General features: G+C 41.8%; 1 pseudogene; it reads left to right on the forward strand.

Annotated features, from left to right (window-relative positions):
- The first annotated feature begins 4602 nt into the window (after positions 1-4602).
- On the forward strand, positions 4603-4700 carry LOC141616210 (small nucleolar RNA R71; annotated as a pseudogene).
- The last annotated feature ends 313 nt before the right edge of the window (positions 4701-5013 follow it).

Here is a 5013-nt window from a genome sequence, read left to right on the forward strand (position 1 = left end):
TAAGTACAGACTTGATAGGAAGATTGGTTCTGACTATTATAGGGTGGCTTTCAAAGTATGGTCTTAATTTTGTGCAACTCATAATTAAAGCTAAAACGTATTTTTCAAGTAGGCCATACCGATCTCTCGCATCTAGTAGACTTTTACTTACGTAGTAGATGGGGTGTTGTTGTCCGTCCTCTTCTTTGACCAGATCGCACCGACGAAAGTTTTGTGGATCGATGGATATCTCGTCGGGGGTTCGTCTTTGACTGGTTTTGCCAACAAGGGAGGAGAGGATAGATATGTCTTTAGATCTTCAAAGGCAGCCTGATGATCAGGGGTCCATTGAAAGTCCTTGTTTTTCCTTAGCAGATTATAGAATGATTTGCACCTTTCTGACGATCTTGAAATGAACCTGTTCAGGGCTGCTATTCTTCCTGTCAGCTTTTGTATGTCTTTGACTTTCTTTGGTGGTTCTAGCTCCAGGATGGCTTTGATCTGTTCAGGGCTGGCTTCTATTCCTCTTTTTGTCACCATATAGCCCAAGAATTTGCCTTCTGAGACTCCAAAATGGCATTTCTGTGGGTTGAGCTTCATATTAAATTTTTCCCGTATTTGGAAGGCTACTTCCAAGTCTTTGATGTGGTCTTCTGCATTTTTTGACTTGACTAACATGTCGTCTATGTAGACTTCCATGGTATCTCTTATTTGATCTTTGAACATCATGTTGACTAACCTTTGATAGGTTGCACCTGCATTTTTTAATCCAAAGGGCATAGCAGTATAACAATATATTCCTCTTTCAGTGATGAAGGTCAGACTTTCTCGATCTGCGGGGTGCATCTTTATTTGGTTGAATCCACTGGAGGCATCCATGAATGTTAACATCTCGTGGCCTGCAGTGGCATCCACCATTGCATCGATGTGTGGCAGGGGAAATGGATCTTTGGGGCAGGCCTTGTTTAGGTCGGTGTAGTCTACACAGACTCTCCATTTGCCGTTTTTCTTTTGGACGACTACTACATTTGCAAGCCTGTCGGGGTACATTACTTCCCTGATCATTCCCATGTCCAATAGCTTGTCAACTTCTTGGTTGATGATTTCATGCCTCTCTGCAGCGAATTTTCTTCTTTTTTGCTGTACAGGCTTAAAGGATTTGTCAATATTTAACTTATGGGTTATAATATCAGCATCTATACCAGTCATATCAAAATGTGACCAAGCAAAACAAGACATTTTAGTTTTGAGAAAGCTGACCAGATTGGGTTTGACCGAGTAAGGTGCATCTGACCCTACAAGTACCTTCCTGTCAGGGAATTCTGGGTCCAGAATGACCTCTCCTGTTTCCATCTGTGATTGTGCAATATATTCTTTCCTGACAAGTGACTTTAATTGCTATGCGAGGGACTTACCTGACTTTGAGGGTTTCAAAGCCTGGGTATAGCATTCTGAGCCGTCCTTTTTCTCCCGATGGTGGTTATCCCCATTCGGTTGGTATTTTCACACATTGATGGTATGTTGATGGGATTGCTTTGACGTTGTGGATCCATGGTCCGCCTGGATTACATTATATGAGGATATGCAATCCATTACCCCGAATCTTTCATAGGAAGCCACGCCTTCCACATAGGTTGTGAGCTAATTTCTCCAGGGTGTTCTTTGTTTCTCCATTGAACCCAACCAGGACGCTGGATTTTTTGATGATTTTCTCTTCATCTATCCTCATAGCTTTGAGGACGTCAAGCATCACCAAGTTGATTGAATCGCCCCGTCTATCAGGATTCTTGATACCTTAGCTGTGCCAATTTGCATGGTAATTACCAAGCTGTCATGGTGTAGATCTGATATTCCCTGCAAGTCGGAGTCATCAAAAGTAATAGCAGGTAATGACTCAGATCTAATAGGGGGTTGAAGTTTAGACTCCCTGGATATTCTTTTGGCAGCCGAGCTGGTTAAACCACAGATTTCTGATCCTCCATTTATGAACTTGACTTCATAGATGGGGGGAGGGGGAGGAGGATCTCTGCCGTTCCCTAAATCTCTTTTGTTTTTCCCTTCATCTCTGTTCTTTGGCTGCTGGATTAAGTCTTTCAGATAACCTTTCTTTAGGAGGTATGCCACTTGTTTCCTGAGTTGGATGCATTCTTCTGTGGTGTGCCCGACGTCCTGGTGGAAGTCACACCATCTCGTTGGATCTTTCCCGGGGTTGTCGGATTTTTGGGCCATCCGACCGTATCTCCCAAGCTTTCGGGCGTTCGATTAATCCTGCGCAGTATTTATAGAGAAGTTATATTCAGGAATAGTTGGTAGGCTAGAAAGGTTACCTTTGTGTTCTTGTGCCATGTTGACTTCGGATCGTTCGGGCCTAGAATAGGGTGTCTTTGATCCGGGGTTGCCTCCTTTCTCGGTAGGAGCTTTTCTGTTAGTGTGTCCATCGCCTTGCTTTCCTCCGGACGAGTTTGTTCTGAAGTTGAGATCTTCCTCCAATCTGACATGTTCTAAGGCGATGGATTGAATAGTGGCAAAGGTTGGGCATGCTTTTTTGGTTAAGTCTGCATAGATGTCACCTTTGTCGAGCGGGACTCCTTGCTGAAGGCTTCTACCATTGTTTCTTCGTCACACACTGGGAATGGCTACCTTCTCTTTGACAAATCTTGCCGTAAATTCTTTGAGAGATTCTTCAGGAAGTTGCTTTACCCTGAGCAGTTCTTCGGGTCTCTTGGCCATGTCTCTCGCTACTTGCGAATTGTTGATTGAAGGCATTGATCGATTCTGCAAAATTCTTGATACCTCCATTTGGGAGATTGATGAACCATTGTAATCTTTGCTCGTCAGGGTTGTACCAAAGCCTTTACACATGCAGACCTGCCTGAGTTCACTGGGTATTGAGGCGGCTAACATCTTTTGTTTGAATATGGCAACGTGAGTTTGTGAATCAGAGGTTCCATCATAAGTTCTCATGGATGGGACAGTAAATTTCTTGGGGAGATCAATCTTTGCAATTTCATCTGCAAAGGGTGAATCAGCGAAGCTGTCAACTTCTACTTCAGCCACAAGGTCTGGCACTCCAGGTATATTTTCTATTTTGTTGTGAAGTTTTTGAATTTCCTGAAGCATAGCCATCATTATTGCTGCTTCAGTTTTGTTTGTTTCATCATCGGGAGTGATTTTAGTGCCGGATGGGGTATCCTTCTCCGGAGTTCCAAAATTGGAAAAGTCAATGTTTTTGATAATGGATGAGAATGGGGTTCCTGGTTCGAATCTGGTCTTGGAGCCTGAAGCCTGATTTTCCAACTTCTTTTTCAGGTAGACTCAGATTCCTTAAGCCTTCTGATTTCAGCCTCTACTTTGGCTGCCTTTTCTTGAATTGTCTCCAACTCTTTGATCTTAGCCAGGGCAGCCACCAATTGTTGTTCTGGGGTGAGTTCAACTATTTTTGTATGTGAATATTAAATGAAGAATTGCAAAAGGAATTTTTTTATTAATGAACTAGATGCCCCATGGTGGGCGCCAATTGTTTTAGCAGGATTTTCCCTGAAAGGATCCGGCTTGATTATAGAGTAATTAGGGTATCTAGTTCAATAAGTTTAGAATAATAATATCAGTAAATAACAAGGAAGAATAAAGTATAAAGAATATCACTTGTATTATTTAGATAAGCTGAGTACAAATTCGTATATATTATTGAATATTCGGGGAATAGTGAGAGATAAATTGTAAATAACTAATGAATAATGAATGAATTTACAAACGCTAGATCATGCTATTTATAATTCCACAAATATTAACGTTGTATTCAATCTCAACGTTCTTCTCAATTGTCGGAGCTGTTACCTGATTAATAGAGCCCATTTCCTATTAATCCGGTTGACTCGTTCTTCTCTAACTAATCTTTAGCTTTTCTCCTTTTGCACGTCTTGATTCATGGGAATGATGTAGTCTTATAGTTAGACTTGGTCTTCCTTGAGAATAGGATGTGAGCATTTATCTTTATATAACCGTCTTGTTGCTTTTCAACTTGATCCAGCCTGCTTAAGTATCCTGCCAGGCTATTCCGCACTTACCATCAGGCTTTTCTTCTAGGATGGCGTAGCTTGCTTATCTTGTGGTTCCCTTTGTCTGCCAAATAGTAGTTGGATTTATCCGGCCCTCGGTTGCCTAATTCAGCCTAACAGGATCAGGCTAAATTACAGGCAGACCAGGCTAATTTGGGCCTAACAATCATGTCCAAAAGTTCCACAATTCTCACATACTCCATTTGGAATAGAAGATGTTGACACCATGACATTGACTTGTTGATGTTGCTTGGGTGATTGAGAAGCTTCATTCATCTTGGCTATGGCCTTCTCAAATTTCAGGTTCATTGTGTCAATATGGGAGCATAGTTGGGCGTCTAAATCGGCACTCAATTGCGTGACGGGGTCAACTTCATGTCTCCCTCCCCTAGTAGCTTTTCTTGGCCTACTATATTGAGAGTTGTGAACCGCCATCTCCTCTATCTTTGCCCAAGTTTGGTTGTCATCTACCTCGGTGAATATTCCATTAGAACCCATGGTGAGTACATTCCTTGAATCTTCATACAGCCCATTCCAAAATTGTTGGACTAGAAACCATTCGCTTAGCCCATGATGAGGAAAAGAGCGACATGTATCTTTGAATCTTTCTCATGCCTCATATAGAGACTCTTCATTCTTTGCTTGAACTCGGTGATTTGGGCTCTTAATATGTTGGTTTTCTCTGGGGGGTAGAACTTCTTGTAAAAGGCAAGTGCTAACTTCTTCCCTGAATCAATTCCAAGAGTGGTCTTATCTAGGGTCTTCGACCATTGTTTTGCGGTTTCGATCAAGGAAAAAGGAAACAATACCCATCGAATTTGATCTTGAGTTACCCCCATTTGGGAAGTTTCATCACAATAGTCACAAAAAGTTTTCATGTGTAGATGAGGATCCTCACTAGGCATCTTTCCAAATTGACTTCTTTCAACTAATTGTATGAATGCGGATTTGGCAATGAAATTACCGGTCAAGTGGG

The sequence above is a fragment of the Silene latifolia genome, chromosome 11 (genome assembly GCF_048544455.1).
Source record: "Silene latifolia isolate original U9 population chromosome 11, ASM4854445v1, whole genome shotgun sequence".
Classification (NCBI taxonomy): Eukaryota; Viridiplantae; Streptophyta; class Magnoliopsida; order Caryophyllales; family Caryophyllaceae; genus Silene; species Silene latifolia.